This window comes from Cavia porcellus, unplaced genomic scaffold (assembly GCF_034190915.1).
Source record: "Cavia porcellus strain 051 isolate PalLab524CR breed Dunkin Hartley unplaced genomic scaffold, mCavPor4.1 scaffold_6, whole genome shotgun sequence".
Taxonomy (NCBI): domain Eukaryota; kingdom Metazoa; phylum Chordata; class Mammalia; order Rodentia; family Caviidae; genus Cavia; species Cavia porcellus.
This window is the reverse complement of record NW_026947489.1, coordinates 16,933,862-16,951,040: the sequence shown is the minus strand read 5'-3', so window position 1 is coordinate 16,951,040 and position 17,179 is coordinate 16,933,862. Positions and strand designations below refer to the sequence as shown.

The window sequence follows — 17,179 nt, the reverse complement described above, 5'->3', positions numbered from 1 at the left end:
GAAGAAAGGAGGAGGAAAAGGAAGGGAAACAGAAGGAGAAGAAAAGTTGACGGATTCCACAGATATTACCGAGAACAATGGAGTCATAGCTTTCGGTGTAAGGTAAGAAATAACCAAGGAGCCATAACTTTACTGTATAAATAATCAACAGATTGTATCAAATGAAGATCAATTGAATTACCAGCTCCTATTGAAATTCAAGTTTTCTTGGAGGTACAAATATATTTGTCACACCCAAGGGCCACCTTTTCAATCTTATGACCCATTGCAATTGCTTGGATTAATATTTAAAATACATTTTTTCTCTGTGCAGCAAGGTTATCTTAATGGAAAACTTAGGCCTTTGTGAAGGAGGAGCTGAGATGACAGATGGTATGTTATTTAGGCACATACCTCCAGCAAGGAAACCGACTAATCTTTATCTCATTTTCTTCAAGAAAACGCTAACAATATAACGAGAAAGCTGAAGGTAATAGAGGTAACTCATGACAGGACCAGGATTCTAAATTGCTTGCTTTTACCTGTGCACTCTAGGAGTTAGCAAAAAAAAAAAAAAAAAAAAAAAAAAAAGTTTTTATTTTGAAGAAAATAAAACCAAATAAAATTAAACAGATTAGAGTTAATCTGTAATAAAAGTGGCACAGGACTTCAAAACAACATAAAAGGATCTCTACAATGGCTACCATATTGTCTCTTGATATCATTAAAATAACTGTCCATACCTTCGGGCACAACAAAACCAAAGAAAACATTTTTAATAAGGTACTAGATGGTAAATATTTAGTCTTTGCAGGCTATATAGTCTCTGGCTGATCTCCTCAACTTCTCATCTTTGACCATTGACAATAAAGAAGCAAATAAGCATGACTGTGTGCTAACACGGCATTCTGGGGTCACAAAATATTTTTCCTCTTTTGCTTTTCCTTCTAAACACTTAGAAATGTAAAAGTCATTGCTAGCTACAAGCTGCACAGGAACAGACAGTGGGCTGGCTGTGAGCTGTGGGCTGTAATTCACAAACTTCGGACCCTCAGTGTTCTACTTCTCCTCACTTTTGAGGCCTTGGCAGTGCAATGGGGACCTGGGAAATGAGTCTGACAGAAAGTGGAGACCTGGGGAAACTATGTGATGTCACTGGAAACGCAGCCCAGGAAAGGTGTGGCTCTACAAATCTCCCACCAGGAAACAGACATGGGGGAGCCATCACTGCTTTGGATTTGAGAGGAGGATCTGTTAGAAGCCAAACTGCCCCACCCTAGCTGGGTGAGAGAGAAGATTTCAACTCCTATTACGATTTCAACCCCTGCTCAAGCCTGAGTTGTGTGCCAAGAAATAGTCTTCCTTCTATCAAATCTGAAGTTCTTTCCTTCTGTACGAGAGGCTATCGCTCTACAAATTGGGCTGTCTGGGGGAACTTAGGAGCCTTCACACTCCAGGAAAGCCTGGTTCAACCTTCTCTTCTCTCAAGCCAATATTTCCCATGGAGTTTCTGCCCTCTCACAGTTTGAGGAAAGAAAGAACAAAAATAAGGAGAAATATGTGGATTCAAATATGGCATTCATGGGTCACCTGAATGGGCCCAGCTCAGGGCCAAATCTTGCAATCCTCCATTTGTGCCTTTACATCTATACTATTTAATATTGACCAACAACTCCTTAAAAGTCAAAATCAGAGGCATGAAAATAATAAAATATAAGTGTATTTAATCCTGTCTGAAGATATAAAGAGCATGGAATTTGCCCATCCCAAACTAACAACAAAGAAGCTGAATGAACTAGAAAATCAGTGATTCTTTTTATATCTTTAAGAGAAATGAGGGTAAAGTGAAAGCTGATTTCCCACAAATTAGAGACAAACAGACATGATCCATTAAGGAAAAATTGATAAATAGGACTTCCTTAAAATTAAATTTTTCTGCTCTGTAAAAGGTATCGTCAAGAGAATGGACATATGAAAAGTTAGGGGAAACATTTGCCAAAGAACGGCCAAAGCCCAAGCAGTGACAGCACCAAACACTGGCACCGACATAAAGCAAGAAGAACTCTTAGTCATTACTGGTGGGAGATGCCACAGCCACTTAGAAGACAGTTTGGCGATTTCTTACAGAGCTAGTTACACTGCGGCTATGTGACCCAGCATTCTTGTTCCCCAGAATTTACCCACATGATCCTGAGAGCAGCTCTATTTAATTGCCAAAATATAGAATCATCCGAGATGACCTTTGGCAGGTAAGTGAATAAACAAAGTATGGTATAGTCAGACTATGGGATATGAGCCTCAAATCATAAGAAAACATGAAAGATACGTTCATACACATGCCAAAGTAAAATATCCAGTACGAAAACTCTGCATGCTGCGTAACTCCAGTTCTATAACATTTGGGAAATGGTGAAATGGTGCCAACAATAGGAAGAGCAGAGTTACAAGTGATGAAAGGGTGGCTCAGCATAGTACAGAGGGCTTTAGGGATGTGGAGATAGTCATTCTAGGTCATTATGCATGTGTCTAAATCCACAGGCTGTACACACCCAGGGCGAATCCTAATGAAATGATGGATTGGAGATTGTGATTATGAATCGATGTAGGTTAATCAGTTGTAACGTATGTTTCATGCTAGTGATGGATGTCGATCACCTAAGAGGCTAGATATGTATGGGACAGGGATATATAGGTACTTCTGTACCTTCCTCTCAATTTTCCTGTGATTCTAAAACCACTCTAAAATAAGTAATTTATTTTAGAGCATAAGCAAACAAAATTCAAGCAAGAAAAAAAAGGAAGTGTATCTCCCTTCTTAAAAATTTAGGCAACCCAGAGATGGACCCTTCTATTTCAGTTTCTGTTGTCCACTTGCAGATTTTTCAATGTGTGGTCTAAGATGGATGCTTCATTCCAGCCATCATGCCTGCATTCCAAATAGAAAACTGACCAAGAACATGACCTGCCTCCTTCAGGGCACTTTCTGAACATACCATTTCTGTTGATAGCCTAATAGAAGCAATCATGTGCTACTTAGTTGTGAGGAAGTCTAGGGAAAGTAGTTAGCTTGTATTTTCACTTACAAAAACAGGGAAAGAGATGTCAATACAGAGTTGACAGTTTCTACCATACAGTTAATTCACCAACAGAGTAAGATCTTTTACTGCCTTCTCCAATTCATATCTACTTCTGCAACCCAGAGAAAAGATCCCAGGCACTAATTCTTCTGTATGGCTGGCCTCTCCTGACTTCTGGTCTCAGTAATCCTTTCTCTGCTCCTCCTTCTTCCCATCCTTCCCCACTGGATCAGCATTGGTGGCACCCCAACTCCCAGCTGGTTCCCTAGGATTGGTCCCCATCTTCACACTCACCCTGAGTGTGACAGAGCCAACACCTGCTTACCTGCACCAAGCACTGAATATCTGAAGCACAAAATCTATTTTTATCCCAAGAATACATTTTAAAGCAATCAAAAGCACACAAATACAAATAAAGATGCCGACGTAGCCTTTGCTTCTTTTAAGAAAGCAAGTTTTAAAAAACATTTAAAGAAATATAATGCAGTTTCATCAGGCATAATTGAAGGAGAAGGAATATATTTATCATTTGCTTTGCTGGTACAAATCTAAACTTCGAAAAAAATGTATTGGCTGAATGGCATTCAGTAAACCAGCTACTGATAAGGTGAATCAGTTGTGGAATTCTGACTACAGCCTGGCTTTTCAGCAGCCAGGAGAGAAAAAAATATGGTGTTGCTTTTCATTACTTTTTTTTCTATTTGGAAGTACAATTTAATGTCATTGGAAGAGATTTCTTTTTTAATGTATAATAGAGTCATTTTCAGTAGCCGGAAGAATTTCTTCAGTGAGAAGAGAGAATGGTAACCATAAACAGGGCTTTTTCCCTGATAGCTTTCCTCTTCCAAGCTAAATTTCTTACTATCGAGTTAGTGTGTTATGAACATGGAATGTGCTTGTTGGATGGCCTGAGTCATGCAGAGTGGAAAACACGGCTCTAGAAATGCTGGTCTCGAGTAATAAGTAGTCACCCAAACGCCCTGAGGCCTGCATCCCTTCTTGAGCTTATTTTCCTCTTTCTGGCAAGGTATCTTTGTTTTCAGTCTGAAAATGTAACTTCAAGTTTAAGAAATGGGAGCGAGGATACCAGTATTTGGAGGAATTCAGCTTACTAAGGAGTTGGAGTAGCAGGCGAAGCTTATAGCAAAATGGCTTTAAAATATTGATTGAACCTTACTCTGTCATCTTTCCTTTTCTTGTTGCCTCCTGAGAAAAACGTCTCCAAATACACTATTTTCAAAGCTCGTTTGAGTCCAAGTGATGAGTTGGTGATAACACTGTGCAGAGATTGGCCTCGAGGTTGCAGGCACGATTGTTTCTATTTGTGTGATTTAGTTTTGTACTTCTGCAGATATGGAGGCCAGTCCCCACCATGGCCTCTGGCAATGTGTGCATCTCTCAGTTTAAACACAAGACACGATTGCTCATCCAATTGCCAGCAGGCAAGTGGGACTCTAGTAGCAGCTCGTGCGCTGGTCGTGTATAGCGCACGTTGGAGAAATGAGTGTCCATAGATCCAGAGAGTTTGAGCTGGGGGTTTAAACACACTTTACCTTCAGTCCTGTTAGCTTTTCTCCAGGCATCTGCCCTGGATCTCTTCAAACTAAAAATAACGGCCCTTTGCTTTTTTACAGAAGCCCTGTATGGTAGCAACTCCATCTCTCAATGTTAAACATTCTGGGTCCATGTGAGTGTATACTAGGTGGTTTAAAGACAAAGGGAGCTTCTCAAAGAAAATGATTCCTGCATTGAAAAAAATTAAGTCATGTTCAAGGTATGGACAGCTATTTTGAAGATAACAAGAGACATTATGTCAGCCATTGTTGGTTTCCTCTTATCTTGTTCTGAAGTCCTATATTGCTTTCACTGTTTGTTTTGGTTGAATTTATTCTGCTTTATTTTGTTTGGCTTTATTCTCTTAAAAATAAAAAAAAATAAGTTAAGTCAACAAATACTTATCTAATTCTTGTTTATGTATGCACAGGTACAAATGAAGAGATAACTAAGGCAATAAGTGAGAATTATTCTTCCTATTGCTATTACTTTGATATTCAAACTTGCTTTTATTGTCCCACTGCCCACTTTGGGTTTAACTGTACTTTGGAGAACTGCCACGAGTCTGTTTGGGAAACAAACTTTAGTGAGAGAACTGAGAAAACTGTCCAGAATCATAGAAGTGGGAAGCATATCATGTCAGAGCATGACAAGCAATCTAGGCCCATAAGGGAATGAAAATCAAGCATACAGGGGAAAGAAAAGAAGCTGAAGACTTAATCAAAAGCATATAGCCTATGTACATAATAGAAATGACAAGATGCGAATTTCGGAAGTACCAGCTTTATGGAATTTTTAAAGTCATTATTAAATAAAAGTTAAAAGCTACATCATGAGAAGCACCAATACTTGCACTGCTTGTACTGCCTTGTTCTTATTACGAAAAAGAAATAAATTTAACAAGCAATGAGCAGACTACAGCTGAGCAGTTCCTCTGGACTCTGCTGTTGTTATGAGCCTCATGATACTAAAAGTCTGGAAAGCAGCAATTACGCTGGAGCTCTAAAGCTCTATCATCAATAGAATCACTTTCTCCACGTGTTAATTCAGAACAGACACAACACGGGTTTCTTCATGGCCAGGAGAGAAGTAACATTCTCTTGGGCCTCATTCAGATCAAGAGAAATTCCCATTTCCTGACATAAATTCTGTAATTTGCTGAGAAGTTCTAAAAATGAGCATGGTGACTTCAAAGAGGGCAAGTCAAGGGTGTGCAGGACAGCAGATAATCAGAGTAGGACCAACTTCAGTGGATCACAAGGCAGAGCTGCGAGTGTCTGGCTTGTCAGGATGCTCTTGGGAAGCAGGGGGTCAAGTTCTAGGGGTCCTGTTTCATGACCCCCCAGTGTAACCAGGTTAAGAGATAGCTCTTCTTCATCTTATTTCTGTGTCTAATGGTACTGTCCAAGACAAAAGCAGTCAATATATTTCTGTCAGTGTGGCAGTGGCTCATGGATTGAAAGAAACGTGGTGGTAACAGAATGTGGCATAATAAAAATCAACAGCAATTTTGAGACTATGGTTGGACTGTGTGTATCAAAGAAGATCCAGAGCTACATAGATCCTGAAATCTAGCATCATCTTATAAATTGTCAAATAATTTATTGCTTAGAGTGCCACCAATGAAGGTCTCTGGTGTCTTGTAGGTCCATTCAGTAGAGGCATTAAACCAACCACAGACTTCTTGGTCTCTGTCTCTCCTCCAGTGAGTTATTTCCTTCAATAACCTTCAGACCTTCAGGAACAAGACAATTATGAAAGAAGACCATGATTCTCTGAGCTAAGAATACCCCAGGGCCCTGTAGGGTTGGAGGGAGGACACTGATTAAATAAATGTACCTTTGGATGAGGTCCCATTATAAATAGGCCCCACAGTTTAATGGGCTATTAAGCCATTAAAGAGATTTTGATTAGCAAATGAGTACCATTTTGTCTCTACATAGGTCTCTTCTCATGTCTCTTGCGTCCTTATCCTCCCTGCCAGTCCTGTGCATTACCATTCTAACCACCCCTTTCTTCCTACGTCCTTCCCTTTTCTCTGATTTTCCCATACGTACCAGGCATGAAAGACCGTGGACTCAATAGTGAGGCAAAATTACCTAAGCCTTGAGGCGCTGACTGCAATCACTATGGCCTGCGGTGACCTAAAGGAGGACAGAATCAAGGATTTAGATTCTTAGAGTAACATTGTCTTTCAAGGAAGCCAAGAACAGAAAAGATAGGGGATGTGCCTGAGATAAACTCCTCAGAGAAACAATGTGTTGTGGTGAAAAGTACAAAACTTAAGTGTCAGAGAGGCCTGGGAATAAATTTGTTTTTTCCTTTTTTTAAAATTGTATTTTTTAAAAATAAGATTAAGATAAAAGAGGACATAACAAAACAGGTCAGAACAGAACAATTTAAAACATAGTGCTTCACCATAAGACAATCCGACATAACAGTAGCTACCATAGTGCTGGGAATAAATTTTAAATCAGTCACTTATAAACTGTGTACTTTTGAGAAAATCATTTCCTATCTATGACCTTCGATTTTCTTGTTCAAAAACTGAGTGTAATAAAAATCACAAATAAGGTACAATATGTCTTGTACATAATAGATATATGATAAATATAAATCATTTTATTCTCATTATCATCATCAGGGCTGAAGACCAAGACCAAGGTACCAATAACCCTAACCCTAATTGACAAGTTCAAAAGGCAGAGAAAGATCAAACAAACATAATAGCTAAACCAGGCAAGGTAACTCATGCCTGTAATCTCAGCTACTGAAAGGCCAAGGTAGGATGATCACAAGTTCAAAGCCAACCTGGGCCACTTAACAAGACAGTATCTCAAAATAAACATTAAAAAGTTCAGTGTGAGACCTTGGTTTCAATCCCCAGGACTACAGGAAAAAAATCCAAAATCTGCATGGGAAGAAGTGATTCCTAGATCATGCTACTGTTTATATAGCCTCAAGCCACATGAGGCATGAGTCCCTCAGACTGTGGAAAATGATAGGATGGGATCAATACTGCTGTGGAAGTCGTGTGTCTCATGTCCTCAAGGCCAGGATGCACTCTGGACATCCTTCCATGAAGACACCATCTTTGTCTCTCCCCACTCCTTGGAGAAGGGCTTCTGTGATCACGAGGTTAAAAACACGTCATAGAATCTGGTCTTCTTGGCAACAGATCCAAGTTCAGTCTTTTGGAAGGATGATTCATACTACTTCATTCATTCACTCACTCAGTCTTGGGTAAAAACAGGAAAGGAAGCTCTGATGGCAGTAGAGAAGCATCAAAGACTGAAAAACACAAACAGAAGGAGCTTCTTACAGTCTGTGCTTATAACTAAATTTTGGACTTGAGAAGGTAACGTGTTCATTGCAATATACAAAATGAATTGTATACAACCACTGACTCTGGCTGTGAAACTAAATCCCTTTTTTCCTCCATTTCTTCATCTGTAAAATGGAAGAGCCCTAGTTTAGACTCAACTAAAAGTCACACTGGATTTTGAATACAAGAAACCATTGTGCTTCTGGATACTGAGGTAGGTGATGGTTGAAGATTAACACAAGTGTCCTGACATTTCCTTTCTGCTACATGACCAGGACTGTGATAAGTCTTTTTCCATCAGTTACATCACTTAATCTTCATGGTAACCCCTCGAGAGTGGTGCATATTATGAGCTTCATTGATGAAGGACAAATTTACAGCTATAAAATTTCGCTAATGTGCCCAAATTCATATGACTAAAAAATGTTAGTACCAGAAGACAAGTCCTAACGAGGCCTTCACATCTTTACTCAGCAGTGTTTGGTCAAGCACCCTGATGTTGAGACACCAAGCTTGGTACCTAGGTGTCCAAGCAATTAAAAACAGACAGTCCTTAACTTGCATTTACTGGAAGGTGAGCAAAAATTATGTATATGAACCAAAGTGAGTTAGAACAGCAACAGACAAGGGAAAAGAAGAGCCCTTAATGAAATCTGACTCAGGAAGATTAGGAAAGCTGCCCTTGCAGGCTCACCAGCTGCAATTTGGAAGATGGGAGGAAAACTCATTATGGGCCAAGCAAACAAGATAAATAGCATGTGCAAAAGTCCTGTTGTAAAGGAATCAAGAAAATTATCAAGGACAAGAGAAGCCAATGTGACCAAAGCAGAGAAAGTGAAGGAAGAGTCCTGGAAAATGCAAATGGAGAAAGATCCATAGAGACCATAGAGAACTTTGTGGGCCAAAGTGAGAAATGTTGCCTTTCCCTTGGGAGGAATGGAAACCCATAGAAAAGTTTTGAGCAGAAAAATCCTGAACTATTAAATTATATACAGACTGTCCTCTTTACCCATGGAAAATGAAGAAGTTAAACACCCACCTTATAGGAAGGGACAAAGAAGGATGCTTTCACTTCTTGAGGATATTGAGCCAATCACAGACAATTAACAACCAGCTAAATAATACCCAGTAAAAATGCTGTGAAAACATCTACAAAGGATCCACCTTGGCTTCTAACGTGCTTTCTCCAAAAGCTTGCACCAGTTCTCAGCAAAACACAATTAAAGGAGAAATATATGAGCTTGGTTTTCTGGCTTTATCTAAAAACCAACTAAACATACATGTAAAACAAACACAGCCATGCCTAACTACCCACACCCTGAAGTGTAAGGTCTCACAGGTGTTTTGCATGATGTATGAGAAATTTCTCTCTCAGTTCAAGGCTCTTAGACACTTTTAGAGATATATGTCCTGATAGAAGGAGTGAATAAATAAAATCAGGCAAATCAAAGGGAAGTTTTATTTTCTAAATTTAAATTAATGTATGTTCAACTGCTTCAAGACAGAACTGTGGCCTAGAGGACCTAAGTGTCTTAACTTTTCAACCAGTTCCAAGAAAATCAGAAACACCGTGCTTACTTCCGGTGACTGAACGTAGTGTAGTGGCTTTCTGTTTCAGCGTTTTGAACTTGAAATAGATTATTTGTATGTTTTTTTTTTAAATGAAGTTCCATGCTCTGCATTTCAGAAATTTAAGGCTCTAACTAATGATCTTAAGAGAAACAGAAATGAGAAAAAAGCTAGGAACATTCTAGAAAAATGAGTTTTACATGCATTGGATCATTTATGGCAGGGAGAATTCAGATAAGGCCATCTTTATGGCCTTGATATGTTTGTTACTGTTTAGGTCTGAAAGGTCTCCCAAAAGTCTTACATTCAGCATATGACATTTGGAAGGCGATTGGATCATGGGGATACTATACTTATTAGTGGGTGGATCCATGGGGCTGTTTGGAAGGGGCAGGTCACTGGGGATGTGACCTGAGATAGTGTACTCTTTTCTTGGCTCTTTGCAGCTCACTCTGCCTTCTGACCCGCTAAAGAGTGAGCAGGTTTCCTTCACTGTAGTTTGCCACCATATCATTTGATGATGGACTAGACCCACTTAAACTTGAGCCAAAATATTGCTCTCTACCTTTAAACTGAGGGAGTCAGGTATTTTGTGTCAGAGAAAAGAAAGCCTATGAATACTGTGTTTCATTCACAGATTTGATAGTCTTACCCTTCCCAGCAAAAAAATAGCAAGCTAATTCCTGAGGCTTCCCTTTCAAAACTCTCCCTCCGTAGGAAGCTCTGCGTGACTCTTCCGTCTGGCCTCAACCACCTCCTCTCACCTTTCCCCCATATTTCATGTGATTGTTTTAAATGTTTTCTTAAGCTCTTCCAAATTCCACCTTTTAAAACAGTGGTTCCCAACCTTTTTGGCACCAGGCACTGGTTTATGAAAGACAGTGTTACACAAAAAAGATGGTTGGAAAGCCACAATGATTCAAGCACCTTACACTTATTGTACACTTTCTTTCTATTCAGATTTTCATAAAGAGCCCCCAGTATAGATGCTCACACATGCAGTTCACAGTGGGATTTGAGCTCCTATGAGAATCTAACGCTACTGTTGATCTAGCAGGAGGTGGGGCCCAGGTGGTAATGTGAATAATGGGGACCATCTGTAAATACAGATGACGCTCTGCTCACCTGCCACTCTCTTCCTGCAGTGTGGCCTACTTTGGGACCCTTGCTCTAAAAGATGGAGCCAAATTTTCATTCCTTTTAGTGTGGCCTGGACTCCTTGTCTCATTTCTAATGTATGGACTATGGGAAGGGAGAAGCCCGCTCCTTACTGTGAGCAGACTCGGACAGCACTGCATTGAGAATCCCTCACGATGAAGAAGGGAGGCTTCCTTCCCCCAGCAGCTCTGTGGGTGCCATATTGGAAGTAGGTCCTTCTGCCTCAGGTAAACCTGCAGGCGACTGAAGCTCCAGCCCTCACCTTGAGGGCCTTGAGCCAGCACCATCTAGCTAGCCACTGTTAGCATCCTAGCTCTTGGAAACTAAAATAACAAAAGTTGATTATCTTAAGCCTTTATGTTTGAGGACAATTTTTTACATAATTGTAGATAGCTGATAAGCCACATAACAATAGAAAAACCTTTCCAGTTTTGCTGAGTTTACTGGAGTACAATCTCCTTGTAGAAAGGAAGAGTGTCTATTTGTCTTGTCACTGGGACCACAGTGCCTTGACACATGTGTGCTGAACGTGAATAAGATCTTTGTATGTAACTAATGCTTATTAATCACTTTATCCATATTTTCTCGTTTAACTCTCACAGCTATTCTAAAAAGTGTATTTTATCCCTATTTTAGAGGTAATATGAAGGTTAGTGAGATTATGTAAATAGATTCCTGGCTGTCTGTGACCCTGAATCCATAGACTGGACTAACCACATGTTTCTGCACTGGCTGTGCCATCAAGCAGAGACACAGTCTTCCCTCGTCTCTCCCTCAGAAGATAGGAATGCTGATCTCACACAGTGAGTTACCAAGCAAAAGTAAACTCTTGGCCTCTCCTTTGCCTGTCCACTCCTCTACCATCTTGTAATGCAGTAGGGGACCCTCACCAGAGGCCAAACAGATCAGACTGCCTGCTTGATTTTAGCCTTTCAGTGGCCAAAGCTGTGAGTTAAATAAATAACTTTAATTTAGGAAGCACACAGCTTCAGATAAAATTCCAGACAAGGTGGGAAAAGCCAAGTCTGCCTCCAGAGGAGAAAGGGATGGGTAGGATCTGCAGGTGGTCAGAATAAGACATCTTTGCTCTCAGTGGTGCTGTGTATCTCTCTGTCTCTCCAGAAGATTCCACGCAAAGTCTCATCTGCACCACTGGCAGTAAAGCTTTAGGCTGGTTCAGAGCTGCAGGAACTAGGTGCCCAGATCTAGAAAGGTCTCATAAGATTCTGACTGAGCTCTTTTAAAGCAGCTCACTCTTATGCTCTGTGTCTACAAATTGCATTCTTAACTCCTCACTAAGCCCTGTTGGAAATTTTTGAGTTGTTGCAATCTAGGTTAAAAGAGGTTAACTCCCCAAATCCAATCAGTGATCAACATGTAGCAAACAACAGTCATGCATATGCATGACTGCATGGGCAGTTTCTTTATGGTAATCTGCTCTGTTCTTTTAGAACAGAAAAATCTGGAAATGCTGATACGATTTATTAAGTGCCTGGGACTTTCCTTTTGTGCTGTTTTGGAGTCTTTAGCTTCATTTTACTAAATGCTATGGCCCTGGGAAGAGATCAAATTAAATTTGGCAATAACATTTCTGATCTTTGTCCTTATAACTCTACCTGTGCCTACATTTACACTGTCTAATTTTTGTATGAAAATTAAGTTTTAAATTGAGTTCTATAAAGCTGTACAGCCCATGAGAGAATCTCAAGGTTATACACTCCGCTATATTTCCCAGTAAGCACTTTTTCCTAGTAAGAAGAGAAATATGTAATACATATTTTAAATGTTGAAATAATTTTAGGATGATGTTTAATGACACAGAAGGAAGCTCTGACACCATATAAAACTGAAAATACAGGTAGTAAATGATGTGGGTATCAAGATGATCTCACATTAAATATATAGAAAGATTTATGTTTACTACAGGAATACTAAAATAACATCGACTGTTAAAAAGAGATGGCCCTCCTCCCTCTCTTTCCCCCACTCCATACTGTTCTCTTTCTTCCTTTCAAGGTATCTATGGTGTCTACTATGTGTCAGGCATTGTCTTAGTCTTCAGGTGTCCAGAGATAAGACTCAGTTGTATGGTTCATGGTCTAGTGAGAAATTCAGTACAGTAAAGAGTTGGAAAAACTAGATGTCGGCAGAAGGGTGTATTGCACAGCTTCTAAGAAATTGACTTTGCAATCATAGATGAACCTGAGTCTTGTACTTAACTAGCACTATGAACTCAAGTAAATTTGCTTATTTCTGTAAGCTTTGGTGTCACTGTAACCAAGTGAGGATAACAATATGCGTTTCACAGGATGGTTGTAAAGAACAAACGGAATTATACAGACAAAACACTCAACAGTGGGCCTACGTGGTAAGCAATCAATGAAGGACTATCGTAGATTTATCACAGAGGGCATATTGGTAGACTAGAGGCTTTCATGAAGATCAAAACTTTTGAGCAGCTGGTCATATATATGGCTCACCCTGCACTGGTAATAATAAATCCCTCACATATTTTGTGTTTTTTACAAACCCAGTCATTGTCCAAATCTGCCATTTTCTCCATACAAGTATCTCCACAAATTGCACAGTGTGTGACAATTTAGATCTGTTATGTCCTGTCCAAGCCTCATGCACTCTGAGCTCAGGGTTTGGATAGTGGAAGGTGAATGGGCAGTGTCTTACTTTCTTATTGCTGGGACCAAATATTGGATACCCACCAGGTAAAGGAGGAAAGGTTTACTTTAGCTCACAGTTTGTAGAGGTTTCAGTCCATAGTGGACTGACGCCAAGGCAAGGTGGCCTGGCAGAGGAGAAACAGTCCATGGCAGGGCAGGCAGGAGACAATGAGACTTCTTTCTTCTTTCCCTTTTTATTCCACCGAGGCTGAAAACCTGTTGGCTAGTCCCATTCACACCCCGAGTGGGTCTTCCCTCTTCAGTGAGTTCATCATCCATACCCAGACCTTTACTAAATTTATCAGTGTGCTAATCTAGTATCACATACCTATGACCCAGTCACTTCTCAAAAGGCCAATGTATGAGTGCATGAGACTTTGGGGAGACATCTAGATGCAAGCCATAGCACTTATCATTGGGAGCTGGGGCCTGGTTGGAAAAAGCATGTCACTGGGGACATGGCCTAGAAAGTCACATCTCCCTCCCTCACTCCTCCCTTCACTCTCTGCTTCCTGGCTGCCATGACACCAGCAGCTCTCTTCACTGAGCCCTTCTGCAAAGCATTCTGCCTTGGAACCAGCTCACTATGGACTGAACTAAAATAAACCTCTTCCCCCTTAGGTGGTGAGTGTCGTGTGTTTTGTCACAGAAATGAGGGAAGTGACTAAGATATCATCCATCTCTTGTCTAAGGACCCAACAGTTACTTGGTTTTCTTTTTCTCTAAAGGTTTCACTGCATCCACATTTGCTGCTTCTTCCAAAAGCCCCAGAGACAGCCCACTCCCACCTGGCAAACATAAAACCAATTCTCGGGCTCCTTATGGAGAGCTGATTTCTCACATTGCTTTCTTTTTCTATCAATTTGGCTGGAAGATGACAATCCTTGCATAATTAAAGAGGTCCTGAGTCATATTTTCTCAAGATATCTCACAGGGTGAGAGAAAGAAGGTATCACCTTCAGGGTCAGGCAGCCATAAGTCTGACCCAGTGGCTTGGGCCCAGGGGACCTGAGCAAGTAACTCCACTCATGCCAGACTCCACTTTGATGCTTTTGCATAGAAGTTTAAAATACCAACAACTATGACAAAACTAGCTCATGTATTGCTGTGGAAATTCAAAGGATAAGATCACTAACTGAGACCCAAAGTGTAACATTTGCTCAATACTATGGTTTAGACCTAAAATCTCCCCCAAAATCTCACAAGCATGGAAGGTGGTTGGGTCACGGGGTGTTATATTCCTCTGTAGTTTCATTCTTTGCTGAGTTCATAACTGACTGTCCTGTAAGACCTGGGGTCTGGTTGGAAGTGATCCAGAAGGTGTATTCTTGGCCCCAGTTCCTCTTTTCTCTATGCTTTCTGGCTACCATGGATGAGCCCTCTCCTCTGCCGTGCCATTTTTCCCTGGAGCCAGCCAACCATGAAATCCAGGAACCAAAATGAACCTCTTCATCCTTAAATTATGGACTTCAGGTATTTTGTTCTAACAGTGGGAAGGTGACTACTGCACTCAAATTTTATTTTCTTTCCTTTGTCAATATAAACAATGTGTTGACTGCACTTGCACAGATCTTATGACTCTGTCATTTAACCCCAGCATGCCCTCATCCTCTCTCAGCACACACATTTAAGCCGAGTAAATAAGCCTTAAAGATGTTTTTAAAGTTGAAGCTCAGCAGAATCAGCTAAGTATGATTTGAAGGGAGGATGCATGTTCTCCACTCATTTTTAGCATAACTAAACAATACTGACAAGAGAAGAAATGAAAACAACATTGATCAAATTGATTGAGCTCCATGAATTACCAGCACCCAAAAGTCTGAGTGACATCAGCCCAGTCAATGGGGGTATTGTCATTAGAAACCATATTATGACTATTCAATTAAGGGGTTAAAATATTGCAAAGTAATACAAAATGACCTCAATGTTTCATTTATGCACTTTTGTAATAGCTCACTCACTTGTCAACTATCAGTTATAAATATAGTGCTTACCTAGGAAAAAAGGGATGCAAAAACGTGAGGCAATACCTTTTGTTACCAGATGAAAGAATTTGATAAATCAAATAAATGTATGTCCTTGATCTCACTCATCTTTATGAGGTTCCATATTTCATTGGTTCCTTGTCCTGCTTTACCCATTGTGACTCTGTTATGTATCTGCTTTCCACTGAAACCATTTACTCAAAAGATACCGATAATCTCTTAAATGCCAAACAGTGGACTTTCCCTTAGAGTGCTTTATTGACTTGATTTCTTAGTGGTTTCTTCCAAATTGACTGTTTTTCCTCAAGTCCTTTGATTTCTGTCCTGGCTCATTTCTTTTCTGGTTCCTTTGTAGCTCTCTTAACAATCTCCACATTGTCCCACTACCAAGAGGCTTTCTTAATTTATCCTTCCTTCTCTCACCCTTTTCTCTCTCTTCTTTACCCCACACTTGCCAAAGCCTTATGTTCCTGTGATGTGAAACTACTTGTCTTCAAGTCAGTCACATCATCAAGTCTCCGTTCTTCTGCAGACTTGGTATAACTCATATAAGGGTCTCTTTTACTTTCTGAAAACTACTAGGCTCTTCCTTTCCTCTGCTATCTGAAAATCACTGTCTGTCCACTTCCATTCCAGTCTTGGGTAATGTTATGAGAAGCTTGCAAGATATGTCACATGCAGGCACAAATTCCCTATGATGAGTGTGAGCACTGTATATGCCTAAACTGCACCAATGAAGAACGCTATGGGGTTGGGGTTAGGATTAGGGTTCCCTAACCCTAACGATGCCGTATTTCCTTTTAACTCTCTAAGACCTGGCACAATGCCAGCCACACCACTGGAACAAAATCAGACTTTTTGCCAGGTTGCACTCATTTACCTGTGTATTTCTCAAGTATCATTAGCTTCATGTCTAGTCTCTCTGTAACCCCCTGCTGTGGTTTGACCACATCAAAATTCGCATTTTCAATGCTATGAGTCCAAGCTTTGTGGGTTAATTAGGTCATAGGAGAGCCACCCTCATGAGGGATCCACATAGTTCCTGCAAGAGCAGTTTTTGATGATGCAAGCCCAACTCTGGCCTCTTGTTTCATCTCTGAGGCACACATGTGCTCTTTAAAATGTGTGCACCCTCATGCACACACGCTACTGTAGTTGCCTTTCTGCTATGAGCTCCTTACTGCTGAGCAGATGCTGGTACCGTGCTCTTGGTACATCAAAGCCATAAGCTAAAGGAACTTCTTTTCTTTATAAATTACCAGTCTTGAGTACTGTGTTACAGTGACAAACATGATTAAAACATTTACCAAATTAAAGAGTTACATCTCTAATTTAGACTACTGGATTGCAAAACCCTTTAGCCTCGCTGCTCCATGTTTTGTGTCCTCTCACTAATATGCATCTGAAGCTCAGAAGCCAGACTTACACATCTGTCAGTTTATGCTCATGTCACACAGTGGGAAACAGCCATTGACCTAGTCTTCCCAGTCACATCCTGCCCCACTGCCCTTCCTCTACCAAGACTTCAAGTTCAAGGAGCTTGACATACCAGGGGACTGTTATGACCATTGCCACAAGGCCAGCACAGATCCCAGTGAACTGGCATCTAGCCTGTATGTTGACATCTACTTCTAAGTTGTCAACATTTTCTGGGATCTATTAAAAAAATACAAATTCCTTGCCCTAGCAGCAAATGTTTTCATAGTGAGACATCATTTTAGGCCTCATTTAAAATAATATCCTAAACTGAGAGAGCTCAAAACTTAATATGCATGTGAATCATTTGAGAATCTTCCTCAGAATTTAGATTCTGATTCAGCAGGGCTGGAATGAGGATCCAGGAATCTGTGTTTCTGA

General features: G+C 40.4%; 1 protein-coding gene across 2 annotated transcripts in view; it reads right to left on the bottom strand.

Moving 5' to 3' along the window:
- Positions 1–3,789: 3,789 nt before the first annotated feature.
- The window catches only part of LOC134476372 (uncharacterized), a 40,142-nt gene continuing 26,752 nt past the window's right edge, over positions 3,790–17,179 (bottom strand). Inside the window, exons 3-4 of one of the 2 annotated variants that reach the window (XR_010047954.1) lie at positions 6,668–7,901; positions 3,790–6,345 (exon numbers count right to left, since the gene is read on the bottom strand). The gene's annotated coding sequence lies outside the window, so the exon portion shown is untranslated. Of the gene's footprint in view, positions 7,902–17,179 lie in introns of both variants that reach the window. The other variant, XR_010047953.1, reaches the window with a different exon arrangement.